This window comes from Elephas maximus, chromosome 1, assembly GCF_024166365.1.
Source record: "Elephas maximus indicus isolate mEleMax1 chromosome 1, mEleMax1 primary haplotype, whole genome shotgun sequence".
Classification (NCBI taxonomy): domain Eukaryota; kingdom Metazoa; phylum Chordata; class Mammalia; order Proboscidea; family Elephantidae; genus Elephas; species Elephas maximus.
In genome coordinates this window covers 216,934,930-216,954,866 of record NC_064819.1, presented here as the reverse complement: position 1 = coordinate 216,954,866, position 19,937 = coordinate 216,934,930, and the positions used below count along the sequence as shown (strand labels likewise).

General features: G+C 38.3%; 1 protein-coding gene across 1 annotated transcript in view; it reads right to left on the bottom strand.

Annotated features, from left to right (window-relative positions):
• GRM1 (glutamate metabotropic receptor 1) overlaps positions 1-19,937 on the bottom strand; it is a 485,985-nt gene that overhangs the window by 398,354 nt on the left and 67,694 nt on the right. The window lies entirely within an intron of this gene.

Below are 19,937 nucleotides of genomic sequence, written 5' to 3'. Positions count from 1 at the left end.
ATTTGAGTATTCACCAGTGAACTTTAATGAAGTGTACAGTCCAAAATTCTCAGCCACATTTCTGTGAACACTGGCAATGAAAATCTTAAAATCTCAACTAGCTTCCAAAGTATCTGAATATCTAACTGGGTATATGTTTCTCACAAGTTTTTTTCTTCTATTATTTTATACAACTAAAAATGTAAAAAGAAAAAAGCAAGAGGTGAGTACTTGTATGGCTTTCTCTAAGGTACCAGTAATACTCTCAAAATATAAGCTGCTAAACTAGAAGATTTATTTTTCTTCACTTGGAAGAATAGTAACTCTATTACCTTAGAAAGGGTAAAATCTTCGATTATCCTATTCCTTCTACAAGAGTTCATGAAATCACCAACATAGCGAGCATATCTGTGTGTTTAAAAGTATAGCACCAGGAGATACCCTACACAAGACCAGAATGCACGAACTGCATTGGTGGAGGGTATTTCTGAGGCTGACATCATAGAAAGCGTCTTGTGACTACTGAGTTTCTGGAATGACCAAATGGATGAAGGATAAGATATAGAGGAGGAGGGTCAGGTTTTAAAGGAAAAGATTATGAGTTCAGTTGTGTAAATATTGAGCTGAGGTACCTGGACACCATCTAATAAAGATATGAGATAATTTTTGATCTGACAGCCTGCTAAGGTCTGGGCTAAGAAATTGAATTTTCAGACATCAATTTACAAACTGATTGACTCATTAATTCATTGATTCCTTCACTTATTTGTTTATTTATCATTCAACTATAAGCCAGGCACCATGCTTAGTCCTAAATATAAAGAGGCCAGTGCAGTGAATCATAGCTATTGCAGTGGAAGAGGATAAGATTATACAAGAGGGATAAACAGAGTGAGAGGAGAACCAATGACAGGGTCCTGAGGAGGAGACAGATAGAGGATATGTGCAAAGGAAGAGAACCATGAGATTAAGAAAAAGAGATTGAATGGACAAAAGGAGAAGCAGAAGAGATTCAGAGCCCAGAATTTAAGAAAAAGACGAGGACTGGACAGGATACAGATTGTCACATTGGGCAAATTTCCCTGAGATCTTACTCATCATGACCTTGGATAATGGGAAGTGCCATCTCATCTACGGTCATAACATCTGGTTTGCAAAAACAATAGATACAAAGTGTTGGCACACAAAAGTGCTCAATTAATAGATCTTTTATCATTGACACTATTATGAGCACACTATAATTATTATGGCTATTATTAACAGTGTTATCATTATCTGCAATGTTCTGTAGTCCAGGAAAGTCAACAAAACGACTTTGAAAAAAATGGCCACTGGCTTTAATCACCAGGAGATCCTCTGGCAGGAGAGACGCAGTGCCTGGTGGAAAGGAAAACCAGAACATGGCAGGTTGAGAGGTAAGAAAAGATAGAAGTGTAGACTATCATGTCTAAAACACTGGCCATGAAAGGAAAGAGAGAGGGGAGAAGACAGCGAACCACTAGAAGGTTCTTAAAAATTGGTACAGAGTAAGCTTATATACTAAAGAGACTCCACATATCATTTTCACTGACTGGAAGACTTAATATTGTAATATCTAAGAGCTCGACTGCTAACCAAAAGGTCTGCAGTTCAAATCCCTCAGCCACTCCTTGAAAACCCTGTGGAGCAGGGTTTCTACTCTGTCCTTTAGGGTCACTATGAGTTGGAATTGACTTGACAAAAACAGGTTTTTTTTTTTTAAGTAATACAGTTTTGAAGGGGCCCTGGTGGTACAGTGGTTAAAGCTCTCAGCTGCCAACCCAGAGGTCAGCAGTTCATACCCACCAGCCGCTCTATGGAAGAAAGATGTGGAAGTCTGCTTCAGTAAAGATTTACAGCCTCGGAAACACTATACTCAGTCCTATAGGGTCACCATGAGTCAGAATCCACTTCATGGCAACAGGTTTGGTTTTTTCGGGTTATACAATTTTGGAAGTGAATGCACAAACTAAAACCACATGCATCAACATGAATGAATCTAACCAGCATATGAGTAAGCAAAACCACAAAAAATATATACAATGTGATTCCAGTTATATAAAATAAAAAAACAGAAAAACTAACCTTTTTGCTTAGGGATACATACATCAGTAGTTAAGACCATAAAGATAAGCAAAATCATTATTACTATAAAAGTTATGATAGTGTGAGCACTAGGGGAGAGGAATGAGTTTGCAGTTGGCAGGGATACGCAGGGAATTGTTTGTTAGTTCCCTCCCCCTCTGTCTTCTATTTCAAATGTTCTATTTCTTGGTCTGGATAGTGTTTACATGGGTACCGTATTTGCTTTACACTAATCTATAAAACTGTTCCTAGAGTTTTCATGTACTTTTCTGCATGTAATTTATATTTTTCAATAAAAAGTGCAGGAAAAAAAAGAAGGTATAGGTGGTGAGATTAGCTTTAATTAATGCATGGAAAATTACACTTAGCTAATAACATATTGTGAGAATTGGCCATAATCTATACAACATGCTTAGCTATATGACTACCAGTACTATTCAACGTGGGCTCAACTACAATGATTATAACATAAACAAGTGTCAAAACGAAAAAAGAAAAACGCTATAAAAGTGAATTTAAAAAAAAAAAATCTGGATTTTTCTTTCAGTTTAGAAATGTTTCAAGAAATCTCTTAACTACTTGGGACTATTTGTGATCACCAGTGATCACAGCCTTTTTGTGTAAATTTTCTATAGGAGAGAAGTAATATCACTTTCAGATGGATAAGCAAATTACCAAAGCATTTGGTTACATTTCTTGGTGACCCTGACTCACGGTGACCCCACAAACAATGGAACAAAACGCTAACTGATCCTGCACCACCCCCATGATCAGATTTAGGAGTAAGGGGTGCTAAATAGAAGAAATTTTGTAGGCAACAAGGAACTTACAAAAAGTTCAACCAACCAATATGAAATAAACTAGCCACAAGGCAAAGCTGATTAAGTGCTAAATAGAGGTGTAAGTAATGTGCTGTAAGGAACATTTAATTCAGGCTGGGTACATCAGGACAGAACTGTCATTTGAAGAAGACTGACAGGTAATCCAGATTTGGCCTTTATTAGTGTGTAAATTTGAACAAGTTCCTTGGGCACTCCAGAGTGTGGACACTGCAGAAGCAGAGAATGAAAAGTTGTAGGTAGTTCAAGGATTGGCAAATAGATTGATAGCTGGAGCATTCATATTTTGGAGGGATGTAGAGGGAGAAAATACTAGATAGACAATTTGGAACCAGATCTTTGAGAATGTACAAGTGGCTTTGCCTTTTATAGAATAATAGGTTAAACGAATTCTAACACAGAACAGAAAAACTGACCCACTACACAATTTTGCAAATACATCCCAGGATTATAAGCCTTTATGAATTCTATTTAATAAATTTTCCTTACCCATATTTGCTTGTTGTTTGGGATGATTCTTAGTGTGTTCGTGTGTTCTAACAAATACCTGTTCTTTATCTTCATATACTTGTTCTATTTCACAGGATTAAAACTGTTTTCTACTAAAGATTTTGGAATTATCAACCAATAAGTCATTTATCTGGAATATGAATTTAAAATAAAACAGGATTTTACAACACAGATATAAAGGGTTTTTTTCTGAAGTGACATGTCAGAGATAAGAGGAAAATCATAGTTTGCTTTGGAAATCCCCATTAGCCAAAAATAATAATGCCACATGTATCCCTAAATTTTGCAGATTATCCCACAAATTATTCTGGAACTATATCTTAAGATCTTATAATATATATTAAAATACAGTTCCAGAACAAAGCTTAAATATGCACATTAACTTTTTTGAGCTTATATGTTACTCATAAGCAGAACCACCTTTCAACCTAAACCATTAATTTTCCCAATTCACTGTTGTCAGTTACATAATCTAACATAACTGTCATTCTCTGGCATAGCAGAACATGAAATTTTTTAGAAGTAAGCAACAATCTGTGAAAAAAAGTAAATTCACTGAGTTTTTTTCAGACCAAATATCATCTGTTTCCTGTACTAAACCCAAATGCATTTCAGTGGATAACATTAGATGTTACTCAATGTTATAACAAATTATCCCTTTTTGAGAATCAAAACTGTCTCAGAGCTAAAAATTATATCATCCAATTTATTACTCAAGCACATTCCTATGGTGAATTTCCAATTCTCTCCTCTTCATAAGAACACCTACCCTACATTGCTCCTCAGCCATTGACAGAAGACAAATAGTCATCCGCCTGGTCACAGGTGATATGCCAGCAAGTGAACAAGTAAGAGGTTGAGGAGAGAGATAATTTTTTCCTGTACTTAAGTTCTTGCCATCTATATTGTATTTCAAGAGTAAAAAAAGCTTCTTTTGTGGCATATGGTATTACTGCATATATAAAATATGTGGGAGTAGATAGCCACTGGGTCCTTTAAGCAGGCTGGTGGCTGAGAATGCTCCCTTCCCGCATGCCTGATGACTACGGCTAAGGCCACTGAACCAGTGTGACCTTCGGGAAGCCCCTTCCTCTCTCAAAGCTCAATTCGATCCTCTGAAAATTAAGTACGTTGAAATAGCTAGTTTCTAGGTCTCATCCAGCCCTCTAAATCCACAGTTTAAAAGGAAGTAGCTGAAGACAATTCCAGCAAAATCAAGCAGAATGTGGACAGCTCTAGGCTTTAAACTGATTATAACAAGAGAGTATTTTTAGCCTAGTTAAGTAGCCTTAAAAACCCAGTGCCGTAGCCTTACTTTACTATAATATATCTGAGTCTCAGGGACAGAATACTGTCAGAATATTGTCAGGGAAGAGAATTCAAAAAAATGGAATGGAGTAACTTTGGAGGAGATGAGTTCACCATCACTGGAGGTATTCAAGGAGAGGCTGGGGGATCGTTTGTCAAGGATCCTATGTTGCTGTTGTTCTTAGTTGCCACCAAGACAGCTCTGACTCATGGTGACCTTACATATAACAGAATAGAATATTGCCTGGTCCTGCACCACTTTTATGATTGTTAGTATGCTCAAGTTCAATATTGTGGCCACTGAGTATTTTGAGTGCCCTCCAAATTAGTGTGATCATCTTCTAGCACTATACCAGCCAACATTCTGTTGTGACTGATGGGTTTTCATTGGCTAATTTTTGGAAGTAGATCTCTAGGCCTTTCTTCCTAGTCTATCTTAGTCTGGAAGCCCCACTAAAACCTGTCCACCATGGGTGACTCTGCTGGTATTTGCGATACAGGTGGCATAACTTGCAGCATCATAGCAATGTGTAAGCCTACATAATACGACAAACTGACAGATAAGTGTTGGATGGATGTTGAAGATTTGAAAAACTGAGGAAGTTGAGCTTTGAGATCTCCTCAAGTCTTGGCATATAAAATGCCACCAAAAGCTGCTCTTCCAGAATCCAATGTCCTTTGCTGTCATCAATTCCCATGGCATCTATCATGCACCTAGCACATTGATTGAGCCTATCCTGAGCCAGGCCCTATAAAAGTCCTGTGTTGTTATTAGGTTTCATGGATGCCCCCACATGTCTGTCAGCTTGTTGTACTGCAGGGGCTTGTGTGTTGCTGTGATACTGGAAGCTATGCCACCAGTATTCAAATACCAGCAGGGTTACCCATGGAGGACAGGTTTCAGCTGAGCTTCCAGACTAAGACAGACAAGGAAGGAGAACCTGCCAGTCTACTTCTGAAAAGCATTAGCTGGTGAAAACCTTATGAATAGCAGTGGAACATTGTCTGATACAGTGCTGGAAGATGAGCCCCCCAGGTTGGAAGGCACTCAAAATACAAGTGGGGAAGAGCTCAAAGTAGAGTTGACCTTAATGACATGGATGGAGTAAAGCTTTTGGGACCATTTGCTGATGTGGTGTGACTCAAAATGAGAAGAAACAGCTGTAAACAAAAGTCCTATAGGGCATACAAAGATGATTAATAGAATACATCGTACTCCTGAGAGATACGACAGGGACACTTAGAGCTACCAGATAGGGAGCAATAAGTGGCACAGAAGAAGCACAGATAAAATGCTAAGGGTGCTCAGAGAAGGGGAGGTTAGAAAGGCAAGGGATGCATAGTGAAAATAAATGACTTCTACGATCCTTCTTTTTTTTTACAATCCTTCCAGGAGTTCCTGGGTGGTGCAAACACTTAATGTGATAAGCTGTTAACCAAATGGTTGAGGTTCCAGGCAACTCAGACGAACCTTGGAAGAAAGGCCTGGCGATTTACTTCTGAAAAATCAGCCATGGAAAACCCTGTGGAGCACAGTTGCACTCTTACACACACAGGGTCACCATGAGTTGGAATCAACTCAATGCAACTGGTTAAGATCCTTCCATTTCTGAGATTCCATGCTCTTCACTAAAGAGCTGAGAATGCCATGAGAAGGAGCACAGATAGGTTGGTCTGCCGGCCTTGAAGTGTTAATTCTGCCCACCTGTTTGACACATTAGGCTAATCAGACAAAAGCCAGTGGGATATACCCTGCCATCAGCATAAGTTGGACCAGAACAGGAGTTCACACTGGGTATGGAACCAGGACCGCATTTTGATTATCTATAGGTGATACCAGCAAACATAAGGCATCACATGCAATTTTAATGGCAAGACTGAGTTTTATAAAGATATTATAGGGTTAGATAAGTCTTTTTCTTTATGGAGACTACCTTGTAAACCTGATTCCAATGACAAATACACATTCATTGTATGTGTTGCCCTTATGAGCATTTTCCTCCTCTTGACCACGCAGATCACTTAGTTGGACCATGTACTACTATCTGAATAACAGAACTCAAATAGCAGCTTTTAATTTTGATTACTAGTAAGACTTTACCTTTGGTTCTTTGGAGGAATTGTCAAATGGCAGCTTATATGTGATTCCAGCCTTTTTTACGTAATCGCTACCCTGGGCCCCATCTTTAAAGTGGTACCTGATTCTTATCACATCTTCTGAGATTTGAGAGCTCAATCATGAGTATACAGTAGATCCTCAATGACATATTTCAAGGAATATTGATTATTTTCCCATTCCAGTGCAAGTAATTATATTCTGAAATGAGTCTCCAAGTCTGTGTTATGCTTAAGTAAATGCCATTTAGAACAGCTTTTTTTTCAGTATTTGACAGCATACCATTAAGAATTAAATGATTAATTATGCTTACATAGGGTAACCTAAGTATCTTACTTAAAATTCAGACCTCCTGGTGTTAACAAACTTAGGAAAAGATTAATATAGAATAGAAAATTTAGAAATATTTACTGTAGCAGTCATGCAAAGATAGTATTGTGATGGATTACAGGAAGTTATGGAAAAGAAATGCTAATAATATAAAGCATGAATGAAAAGATAGAATTGTAAAGTCTTAGGTCTATTTTAATGTATCAACTACCAAAAAAGTCTATACCTCTGACCAGGACTGCTGGTGGTTGATTACCTGTAAGGAAGAGATTCCCCAGGTGGGGAAAAGGGACAGTCACCAAGATTTAATATTCCTGGCACCCACACTGCCTCTATAGTTTGTCTGAATTCTCAAGGCTTGCATCTTTCTCCTGTTTGCAGAGACCTGCTGTTCATTGTGTCTTATCCTAACTTACTGAGATTTATAGTCCATCTTTTCTGTTAAAGACTTCTTTCCCCCCACCGTTTCATCTAAATGTATCCAAAATGTATCTGTATCTAAGAAAAGCATGTGTCCAATTAATGTCAGAAAAATTGAGGCTGTTGTTAGTTTGTTTTTAACTATTTTTTTATTGTTGTAAAGATACAGATATAACACACTTGCCAAGTCAAAATCTTTCACGTGTACAATTTAGTGACACTAATTACATTAATCGAGTTGTGCAAGCAATTACTAATATCATTACCAAATTTTCAATCACCATAAAGAGAACATCAATGCTTTCTTATAAGCACTATTGTTGTTGCTGTGTTGTTCGGTTCCACTGAGTCGGTTCCAACTTGGAGTGACCCTATAAGCATTATTAGCAGAAGCTAATTCTGGATCCCTAAGTGAAATTCAAGGAGTTCTGGTGGTACAGTGGTTAAAGCACTTGACCACTAACTGAAAGGTCAGTGGTTCAAATCCATCAGCTGCTCCATGGAAGAAAGTGTCGCAGTCTGCTTCTATAAAGATTTACAGCCTTGGAAACCCTATGCAGCAGTTCTACTCTGTCCTATAGGGACACTACCAGTCAGAATCAACTCAATGGTTTGGTAATTGAAATTCTCACAATTTTACTTATTATCCTCAGACTCATTTTTATCATATATTTTAGGCCTGATAAACCCAGCCACTCCACAGAAGAAAGGCCTGCCAATCTGCTTCCATAAAGATTATAGCCTAGAAAACCCTATGGAGCAATTCTACTCTGTAATATATGGGGTTGCCATGAGTCAGAATTAACTTGATGGCAATGGGGTTTGTTTTTTGTTTGTTTGTTCAGATACACCTATAAACACTAATACTGTTTAATAGAGTTTTAATATTCATCCTACTATTATTCAAGTAATAAAAAATCAACACAAAAATTAAACGATATTATCCAAAATCTAGCAGAAAAAAAAAAAAAAAACCTGCTATTTATACTAACAAATAGCTTCTAAACAGGGTGGAACCTGTTCCCTGGAAGTTCTTTATTGAGCACCTTTACGGATTTGTTTATGGATGTTTGGAAATAAGAGCTGGAGAAAGCTGGATTTTTTAGCAAAATGGAGAGTGAAGTATTTAGAGTTTCCAGGGCAATATGGGAAGGACGGGATAGGAAACAAGAAGGAAAAAAAAAGTGCCCACAGAAGGATGTAAAACGAAAGAACGCATGATCCTGGAGCTAAGACAGTAAAGCTCAGTGAGGGTTAACTGCAAAGGATTTTGGAGAACAGGAATGAATCCTATGGAGTTATAGGTTTTTTAGCTGAGCTGTGAATCAAGAGATTCCTTCCCTTGACCAACAGCTCACCAGTAAAACCTAGTATCCTCACAGATGCTTTGAGGGGGTGTGTAAACCAACAAATATTCTGAGTGTCATCTCTGAATTACTTGCATGCATAACCAAGACAGCAAATGTGGAAGCAGGAGGTTGGCAGTCAGAGAAGGTCTTATGTTTTATAAGGCCCTGAAAGATGACTGAAATCTTCCAAAGGACACAGAAGTGTTAGTTTCAAGCCAATCTTACCTAGATCTTGAGTGGCAAGGAGGCTTTCTCAGCTGACATCCCCTTTTGCATATTTCCAACTAAATCTAACTGATTTTTGTTCAGATTAGTCATTGATGTAAGAATAAACAATATACAAGGGCTCTGATCTCAGAGAGCTTCCAAATTAGGAATAAATGGTTTATAATCAAAGATATTAGAAAATAATACATAAGATGAATAATGAGATGGAAGATCCTATATTCTTTTCTCAACTAAATGTTAATGCTTCAGTCCCTATCCCATAAATTGTTCCTCCCCTGGGGAGAGAAAATAAATCAATTTGGCAAGGGCCTAACTTTCAATGGGCAACGTTCCCAGTTTGAAGGAAGTTAAAAGGAAGCTCAAAAGTTAGAAGGAAACTTTCTGCTCTTCCCTTGCTTCCTCTTGGTTCAGCTTATTTAGAAGCAGCAGGCATTGGGCTTCCAGGTTCCATGCAGTAAGCCCCTCAGGTGTGCATCACAGCATCTCACCTGTGAGAAGGAGGATAAATCCAATCTGGGAGAGAGATAGAAGGCTTACCAATATCTCCACCCCAGGCATACCTTAATAAAACCAATACTCTGCACCCATGTGGCTCTGTATGTGTAACTATCAACCAGATCCACAGAGGGGAGAAAAAATTGGCACCATAAATCAAATATCTAAAAATAATACATCACAAAAACCATATGAAGACGTTAAGATTGTCAATAAGTAGTGTGCAAAAAAAAAAAAAAAAAATCATCAAGGTATGAGGCAATGAGGGCCTGGAAGAGGTGAAGATGGTTGGAAAACGGAAAAATGAAGCTTGGGCACTGAAATTATTTCAAAAAAAATTAATATCCTGGATAATGGATTCAATATGGGGTAAATGGAGGGCTCGGCATGGAGTTTCAGCAAGTCAAAGATAACACCATGTTTGAGTCTTTCTAGCTTAATTTTTCTCTGAGCTTGAAAAATGCCTCTAATCACATATGATACTAATTATAGCACTTTTAATCCCCTAAATTGATCTGAGTTTTGTTTAATTCTATGAAGATTGCAGGGATACACTTGTTCATAATTCTTAGCTACAACCCCAATTTATCACCTAAGCTCCATATCCACTGTTCCAAATTATTGCCTCACCACCCAGCTACTAATTGAATTATCCTTCAGATATCCAAATATAAAATCATTTCCCTACTTAAAACCTTGAATGAGTTTCTATAAGATCAACTTCAAAGTTTCTATGATGAGATGAAAGGTACTTCCTGACCAAGCCCCAGCATGACTTTCCACCCTCTTCTCCAGCCACTTCCCCAGTGTTCTAGCCACACTGGATCTATCACTGTTCCCTAAACACACCTTTGAAATGTTATGTCTCTCCCTCTTATTTACGTTGTTCTTCTGTCTAAAATGCCTTTCCAGCTACCAAGAATCAAACACACTTCTACTCATCTGTTAAAGCTCAGCTTCACTGTCATACTCCCATTTCTCAACTATCTATTCCAGCCCCAATCAGAGTTAAGTTCCCCATCAGCTATGAAGAGCCTTTTATGTACACTATCATATGCTTTTGAATTGTGAATTTTGAATTATGGTGTCAGTGAAGAATACTGAATATACCATGGACTGACAAAAGGACAAAAAAAATCTGTCTTGGAAAAAGTACAGCCAGAATGCTCCTTAGAAGCAAGGATGGCGAGACTACATCTTACATACTTTGGACATGTTATCAGGAGAGACCAGACCCTGGAGAAGGACATCATGCTTGGTAAAGTAGAGGGTCAGCAAGAAAGAGGAAGACCCTCAATGAGATGGACTGACACAGTGGCTGCAACAATGGACTCAAAGATAACAATTGTGAAGATGGTGCAGGATCAATCAGTGTTTCATTCTGTTCTACACAAGATCGCTACGATATGGAACTGACTCGATGGCACCTCACAACAACATCATATGTTAGGAGGTAACTTAACCCCTGCACAAACTCCTCACATTTCCATAGTGAAGGGTACTCTCTGTCCCCTTGCCTACACTTGCCCAAGAGAGAAGAGACTTCTCTTATGCTGACAATGGGATGATAGCACTGAGACATATAGTCCAAGTCCTTTTTCTTTTGCAGAATACTCAGTGTTCAGGCAGTGTATCTTTTCTTCTCATCCATTAGTAACCTTACCAGGAAGGTTCTGCCTTTACCAGGCCTGAAGTTGTGAGTAAATAGGTTCCATTCACAGGTTGAGGGAGCATATTAATGAGATAGATTATGGCTATAGGTCAAGCAACATTTTAGAATTCATCCTTATCAATAACAAAGAAAATATTTTTTTCCATCATCTGTTTGAGTTCCTGTATGTAGTTTACAGCTTTTCCAAACTGAGGATAGGAATAGAAATATTATTGATGGGCCCTCTCCAGCCCTCTTATCAGCCCTTGGTCCAAAACTCCCAAGAGATCAGCATTAGACCAGAATGGGGGCCGTGTGTAGACAGACAGGGAAGGAGGCTTTAAACCTTCGGTGCTTTAGTAACCCACCTAGTTTTGCCCTTAGTGGATTTTAGTGGCTTTTGTTATTACTGTGTGGCTGGTTTTTAATTGTCGAGGGAATGTGGGGCTTAGTAATTACGGTATGTGTGGTTCTCTGTGGCTGTACTTGACCTGACTTATCCCGGCACAGCTAGGGCTTAAGCAGGCCAATAGGACAGAGATTACAATACAGGTAAGAGAGTCTTTTTGTTTCAATAAAGGCTAACCTCAAAGTGGGCAGAGCTGTAGTGCTCAGGCTTTTTAGGCACTTGTGGGTGGATCAAGTTTAGCTCATTTTATTGTATTTCTCAGCCAGATCTACAGGCAGCTAAATTCCTTACTGGCTGCGGAGTTCTACTAAAGTAGGTCTCATGCCAGGCACAATAGTACTAAATATACTGCCCCAAATTCCATTTCTCTGTATGTTGTTCTCAAACAAAACAAGAGTTAAAAAGAAAATTAAACCTATTGGCTTCATGTAGCTTGTTCACAAGTTTTTAAGAATCACCCTCCAAACCTATGGTCTCAAGGAGGCTGTGATTTGCTATTGAAGTGACTATGAACCATGGCTTTAAATTTCAGAGTCTCATTACAGCCTCTAACACAGAAGGAAGATGAATGTTACTAGCAACGCTAAAAAGGAACCAGTAAATTAAGAAAAATTAACCACAAATGAAATGACTGCAAACTCAGAAGCTAAAAGGGCAATTTAAAATGTCTAGGCCTGGGCACGCAGTGTTGTTAAGAATCATATTCACTGAGGAAGCCAGGAAGGGGCTGTATTGGCTCTCTGCACTTCAGCCTTAGTATCAGGACAGGTACAATGGGATAATGGACGAAAATAATGCAGAATAAGCTGGAGGAAGAGAGTTTTCCTGAGATGAGAGGTTGAGATCTTAAAGTACAGGCTAGAGAAATATAAAAGAAAATGACATCTCAGAGGCCAGGCTAGAATGATGGAAGAAAAAGGTGAATCTGGGTCTAACTGCTCATAAGAGGGGGGATTTGAAGAGGAAAAGGCATTTTACTGTTTACTAGTTCAGAGAGCATAACAAGCTCAATAAAATCTAACAGAACGGGAGAGGAGAGATGTCAGACAACAATTTGGAAGGTTTCCCGTGCAGGAGCTATGATCCAAGAATCTACTGAGAAGTCCATTCTTAAAGTCCATCATAAGAGCAAGTGGGGAATCGCTCTCGAAAACTGTGAACTCTCTTACGTGGTTACAGGAAAGTGGAGAGATGAGTTTTAAGGAAACATGGCTATTATAATAGAAATGCATTTACTGCCTACATCTAAGAAATATATGAAATTAAGATACTTGGGAATGATCAAGGGACAATAATAATTTACATTCAGACATGGTTGTGATGGGAGACTATATACACCATGATCTTAGAAAGATCCAGAAATCTTGACTGTGTGTCTCTCAAGGGTAAAAAAGAAGCCCATAAGATGTTAGCAACACAAATATCTGGGCCTGTAAAAAGAGAAAAAGGAACTAAAAGAAGGCATTCACATCTAGAAAACTTTTTGTGAATATGAAGGAATTCAGAGACTTTGCAAACAAGTGTACCATCTGAAGAAAAAAAAGCAAATCAAACAACAAATAGAAGAGCAATTTCAAGAGAAAAGGTTAAGAGAAAATAGAAATAATCAGCAAACTTTGATCTATATCCATTATCAGAGTACTACATGAGAACCTTTTTCAGCACAGCTACAAGAGATAAAAATAAAATGAAAAGTTAAAGACACAGACGAATTGAGTAATTATTTCTATAGATGTAAAGAATACACAATTTTGTATGTCCACACAACATTTACAAACCAAATATATAATCAGACACAAATAAAACCTTAAGCCTTTTTTAAAGTAAAAGGGACACAGTCTGGTCATAATAGAAACAAACTGGATAAAAAATATCTTATTTACTTGGAAATTAAAAACGAGAATTCTCGATTACACCTAGATAAAAAAGAAAATCAAAGAGAGATGAAGACTTTAGCCAAGTCTAAGGAGCAGAACAGGAGCTGTGCTCAAAGGAAAACATAAAATGATATGTTTTCATTATGGGGGAAAAAAAAAACTTAATATTTATTTAGAAATTAGAAAAAAGAAACTAAAAGAATTAGCTAAGCTATAAACTAAAATTAATGAAAGAACACAATAGTAGAATCAAAGGCCTGGTTGTTTAAAAGGTTAGTAAAAGAGATAAACCCATTATCAGCATGATTAAGGAAAATGATAATAAGCAAAAATGGTCAAGGCTTGGAAAGAGAAGGAAGACCAGGGATGCAGGAGCAATTTTTTTTTTATATATCAGCGAACACTACCTGGAACTCTACGGCAACAACCTTGAAAACCTGGAACTTTCCCAACCTTCTGTCACCTGTTTTAAATGTATATATGAGTCACCTGTGTTGTCAAAATGCAGATTCTGGTTCATGAGGCTGTGGTGGTGGCTGAGACTTTGCATTAATTACTAATAAACTCCCAGGTGATGCTGATGCTGTTGGACCTAGAGTAGCTCAGGTTTAAGTAGTAGTGAAATTATGCTTTTTACAGGTTAGGTAAAATGCAGCTATAAGCCCATCTGGGGCTGATATCCTTTGCAATGGTAATTGATTTTTAAAATCACTTCTCAATCTCTTTTATAGTAATTAGTTGATTCACATTTTCTACTTTTCCTTGGGCTAATTTGGGCAATTTATGCTTTTCCAGCCTAGGGGCTAACCACCCTGAAGAAAACAAATCTCAGCCTTAATTAATCCAGATACAAAAAGAATTTCCAGATAGAATAAAGACAAATAAAATTGAGAACATCTTGGGGGGTAATAGAAGACTTTCTTAGTCACGACTAAAAATGCACAGTTAGTAAAAGAGAAATATCTGATTTAGCAAAAAAAAAAATTTTTTTTTTTTTGCTATGAAAAATACCTTAGCAAACAAAATCAAGAGAAAACAAATAATTTGGGGGAAAAAAAAATCTGCACATAGAAGACTGAAGGTTAATGGCTATAATACACAAAGACCTATTACAAAACGAAAAGGAGACAAAAAAACCTAGAGGGGAAAATTTGAAAAAAGAATACAAAAGACCATTTTGCAAGAGATAACCCCTGTGATCAGTAAGCATATGAAAATATGCCCATACTCACCAGTAGGCAGTAAAATTTAAATGAAAGTAACAATGAGATATCACTTAAACCTACTGGACTGGAAAGAATTATTAACTGCTGTTAAGATCCACTGCTAGTGACGATGCAGGAGAATGCGTACTCACACATTGCTGGTAAAATGAAATGTGAATTGTTAGATCTTCCTTAGAAAACAATTAGGCCTCATATATTAAAACTGAAAAGAACATACAGCAATCACACTTCTGAAAAATTTCTTCCATAAAATAAAGATGTCAATATATAAGGATGTATGAACAAAAATATTAATCATTGTTTCCAGTAGCCAAAAAAAAACCTAGAAAAAAATTTGTATTACTTTTCTATTGCTGGGTAAAAAAATTACCACAAATCTAGAGGCTTAAAATCTGCTGCAAAGAACCTCTTTAAAACATTTCTGTGAGTCAGAAGTCCAGACATACCTTAGCTGGGTCCTGTGCTTAGAGTATTATAAGATTTCAATCAATGTGTCTGTTTGGCTGTGTTCTTATATGGAGTCTTGACTGGGTAAAAATCCACTTCCAATTACATTCAGTTTGTTGGCACAATTCATTTCCTTGAAATTGCAAGACTGAGGGCTCTGGTTTCTTGCCGGTTCTTGGCTAGACACCACCCTTGGCTCTCACAGGCCACATGTAGTTCCTAGCAGGGCTTCAGACTGGTTTGTACCAGTTCAGTCTGCAAAGCAAAATTGGAACAGACTAGAAATTTTAAAATTTGGGTGAACTGGAATGATAACCAGAATGGGAAAAATTATGAGTTGAAATCCTGGAATGGGAGACTCACAAGAGGCATAGTAAGCCCTTTCAGGAGCTGATGCAGGAGATTGAATTATCGCCAGGGCAGTGGAGAGAAACACACGTTCAAAGCAGCATGGTCAGCCACCACCTTTGAGCTAGGCAACGATGTGTCCAACTCTGCTGGTCAAAAGATTCGGTTGCTATGTAATGTGCACACTGCCCATGTTTTCTCAGATGGAGATTAAGTTTCTAGCAGGGCTTTGCCTCATAAATTTTTCCCATTTGTTCATCTTTCTGGTTCACCCACATTTTAAAAATTTGAGTCTGTTCTGATTTCACTTCCTCAGCCATGACTGAACCGGGAAGAACTGGTTCAAAACCCTGGTTACTAGAGGCTGCCCTCACTTCCTTGCCACATGGGCTTCCTCAACCTGATCAATTACTTCATCAAGCCAGCAAGGAGATTCTCTGGAATGAGGCAGCCAGCAAGACAAAGTGTTATAACATAATGTAATCACAGGAGAGACATCCTATCACCTTTGCCATATTCTATTAATTAGAAGCAATCACAGGTCCCGTACACACTCAAGGGGACAGGATTACAGAAAGATGTGAACAGTAAGAAATGTAGATCATGGGGTGGCTACCTTAGAGTGTGAACCTCCACAAAGGGTAAGTTCCATCAATTCAGAAAGGTTAATTATCATATGCTTATACCATTGAATACCACGCAGCTATTAAAAGAATAAGTTAAAGTTACACCACTTGATTTGCTGAAAGTGAAGAGGACTTGAAGCACGTACTGAAGAAGATCAAAGACCATAGCCTTCAGTATGGATTATACCTCAATATAAAAAATAAAATAAAATAAAGAAAACAAAAATCCTCACAACTGAACCAATAAGCAACACCATAATAAATGAAGAAAAAGATCAAAATTGTCAAGGATTTCATTTTACTTAGATCCACAATCAACACCCATGGAAGCAGCAGTCAAGAAATCAAAAGATGGGAAAAATCTACTGAAAAGACCACTTTAAAATGTTAAAAAGCAAAGATGTCACCTTGAAGACTAAGTCGTGCCTGGCCCAAGCCATGGTGTTTTCAATCGTCTCATATGCATGCGAAAGCTGGACAATGAATAAGAAAGACTGAAGAAGAATTGACGCCTTTGAATTATGGTGTTGGCAAAGAATATTGAATATACCATGAACTACCAAAAAACAAACAAACAAACAAACAAATCTGTCTTGGAAGAAGTACAGCCAGAATGCTCCTTAGAAACAACAATAGTAAGACTACATCTCACACACTTTGGACATGTAATCAGGAGGGATCAGTCCCTGGAGAAGAACATCATGCTTGGTAAAGCAGAGAGTCAGTGAAAAACAGGAAGACCCTCAACAAGATAGATTGACATACTGGCTGCAACAATGGGCTCAAGCGTAACAACAATTGTGAGGATGGCGCAAGACCAGAAAGTGTTTTGTTCTGTTAAACATAGGGTCATTATTAGTCAGAACCAACTTGGCAGTACCTAACAACAACAATAAATTGACTTGGTAGGATTTCTCAAGGTATTGTTGAGTGAGAAAACCAAGTGCAGCAAAGTTTGAATAAGATAATTCAAAATTTATAAAACAATTGACTAGATTCCTAAGGGCCCAGCATTTGATGGAGCCGGCAGCAGCTTTTCTTAAGGAGTTGCTTAAGGGAGAAACAGATGTGGGGATAAGGGTAAAGTGCCTTTACAGGCAGGTTTCACAGACTTCTTTTATAGTTGGAGGCAGAGGTGGCAGCCAGTGTGACAGGGACTTGCTCTCAGATAAGCAGGCTTTCTCTCCATATGGTAAATGCATATTGCCAAACTAACACCTTGATTAATGACTTATCCCAGTTGAGTTTAAATTTATGTTACTGCATCTATACAGCTGACATAGACTAGCATCCTAATAATACTGAAAACGAGATTTCCTCTGCCTACCTTCGTTTCCTCAAACATCACACAATTATTCTAAATACTATGCCCTAGAAACTTTATTTTCCCTGGGATTATAGCTCTACTGGCTCAGAATTTTGATTCTGTTTTTAAATTTCATTGTTCTGGGGTTGGTCTTGTAATGTCAACTGTTTTATTACTTCTTTTGGACTTTAAAGTGAGGCTTATGACCATACACGTAACAAAGCCTTAATGCTAGAAAATATAAAAACTCTCAAGGAGGCGGGGCCAAGATGCTGGAGTAATCAGATGCTTCCAGTTATCACTCTTACAACAAAGACTTGAAAAAACAAGTGAAATGATTATATTTAAGACAAGCTATGGGTCCTGAACATCAAAGGCAAGTTAGAAAATGGACAGAGTGGCAGAGAGAGGGAGAGACAATTCAGAAGTGCAGAGGAGTTGCCAGACCTAATTCACTGGGAACCCTCCGACACCTTTCCCAGGGGCGATTACTGCAGGCTGGTGGTAGCATTCCCCCACAACTTCTTCAGGAGAAACAGCCAGCCGCACAACCTACTCACACCTCTGGAACCAGAGGAGAACAGTGCTCTCGCCAAAGCTAAGTACTTTTGTATATCTTAACTCACCCCCAACCTCCAAGCCGGCCTCAGTAGCTGTTGATTTCTCTGGGCCTGAGATAGGTCCAGCTGAGTTGCCTGAGCCATTTTCCTGGCCTTGGAGAAGGAATAAATTCACAATTGGGGGAAAAGATAATCTACCAGTTCCACTAAACTGGGGAGATCAGGACAGAAGCAGCTCCTGTCCAGGCATAAATGGTACATGGACTTTGAATACCTTTCCCCACTGCATGGACCTGTGTGGGCCTATTTAAGAAGAATAGGCCCTTGTTGGCAGACTGAAAATGTTTCAGCTGTGTGGTGGAGAGGTGGGTGTTTGACAACACTTTGCCTATTAAACAGGGTCCTCACCTACCCACATCAAGGGCCTAAGGACTGGTGGCTACACTCAGGTCACCCAGCCACCTGTGACATGGATCCAAGGATAACTGATATGTCCCAGACCTTACAGCCCAAAGCACTGGTTGCCCATGGTCTGCCTGCAGAACACAACCACCTGTGCGTTCTAGGGAACAGGGATGTGCTTTCCACACAGACGCTCAGAGGACCATTGTCATGCCCCTGCCTTGTTCACAGCGTGACAACCTGCTGCAACCAGATACCATGAAGGTGCCTTCCTGGAGCTACTGGATGCAAAATACAAAATATTAATATACAGAATGCTTCAAGACATCAGGAAGGAGATCAGGAAGGAGATCAGGAAGGAGATCAGGAAATACATGGAACAAGCCAAGGAACGCACACAAGAAATTAAAAAGTTGAACACAGTTGAAGAAATTAAAAAGGTTATTCAAGAACGTAATGAAAAATTTAATAAGCTACAAGAATCCATGCAGAGACAGCAATCAGAAATTCTGGAGATTAACAATAAAATTACAGAATGATACAACTCAATAGAAAGTCAGAGGAGCTGAACTGAGCAACTGGAAGGCAGAATTGGTGAGACTGAAGATAAAGCACTTGGCACCAATATACTTGAAGAAAACTCAGATAAAAGAATTTTAAAAAATGAAGAAACCTTAAGAATCATGTGGGACTCTATCAAAAGAAATAACCTACGAGTGATTGGAATACCAGAACATGGAGGGATAACAGAAAATACAGACAGAATTGCTTAAGATTTGTTGGCAGAAAAATTCCCTGATATCGTGAAAGATGAGAATATACCTATCCACGATGCTCAACAAACTCCACAAAAGGTAGATCTTCAAAGAAAGTTACCAAGACATATTATAATCAAAATTGCCAAAACCAAAGATGAAGAGAGAATTTTAAGAGCAGCTAGGGATAAAAGAAAAGTCACCTACAAAGGAGAGTCAATAAGAATAAACTTGGACTACTCAGCAGAAGCCATGCAGGCAAGAAGGCGATGGGATGACTTATATAAAGCATTGAAGGAGAAAAATTGCCTGCCAAGAATCATATATCCATCAAAACTGTCTTTCAAATATGAAGGCGAGATTAGGACATTTCCAGACAAACAGAAGTTTAGGGAATTCATAAAAACCAAACCAAAACTACAAGAACTACTAAAGTGAGTTGGAGTTCTCTGGTTAGAAAATCAATAACATCACATATTGACCCAAGATTAGGACACTGGACAGAGCAATCAGATATCAATCCAGACAGGGAAATCACAAAAATAAATCAAGATAAAAAAAATGCTCACAACAGGGAAACAGCGATGTAACTACGTAAAAGAAGACAACATTAAAATGATAAAGGGGGACTAAAAAACGTAGTCATAGATCTT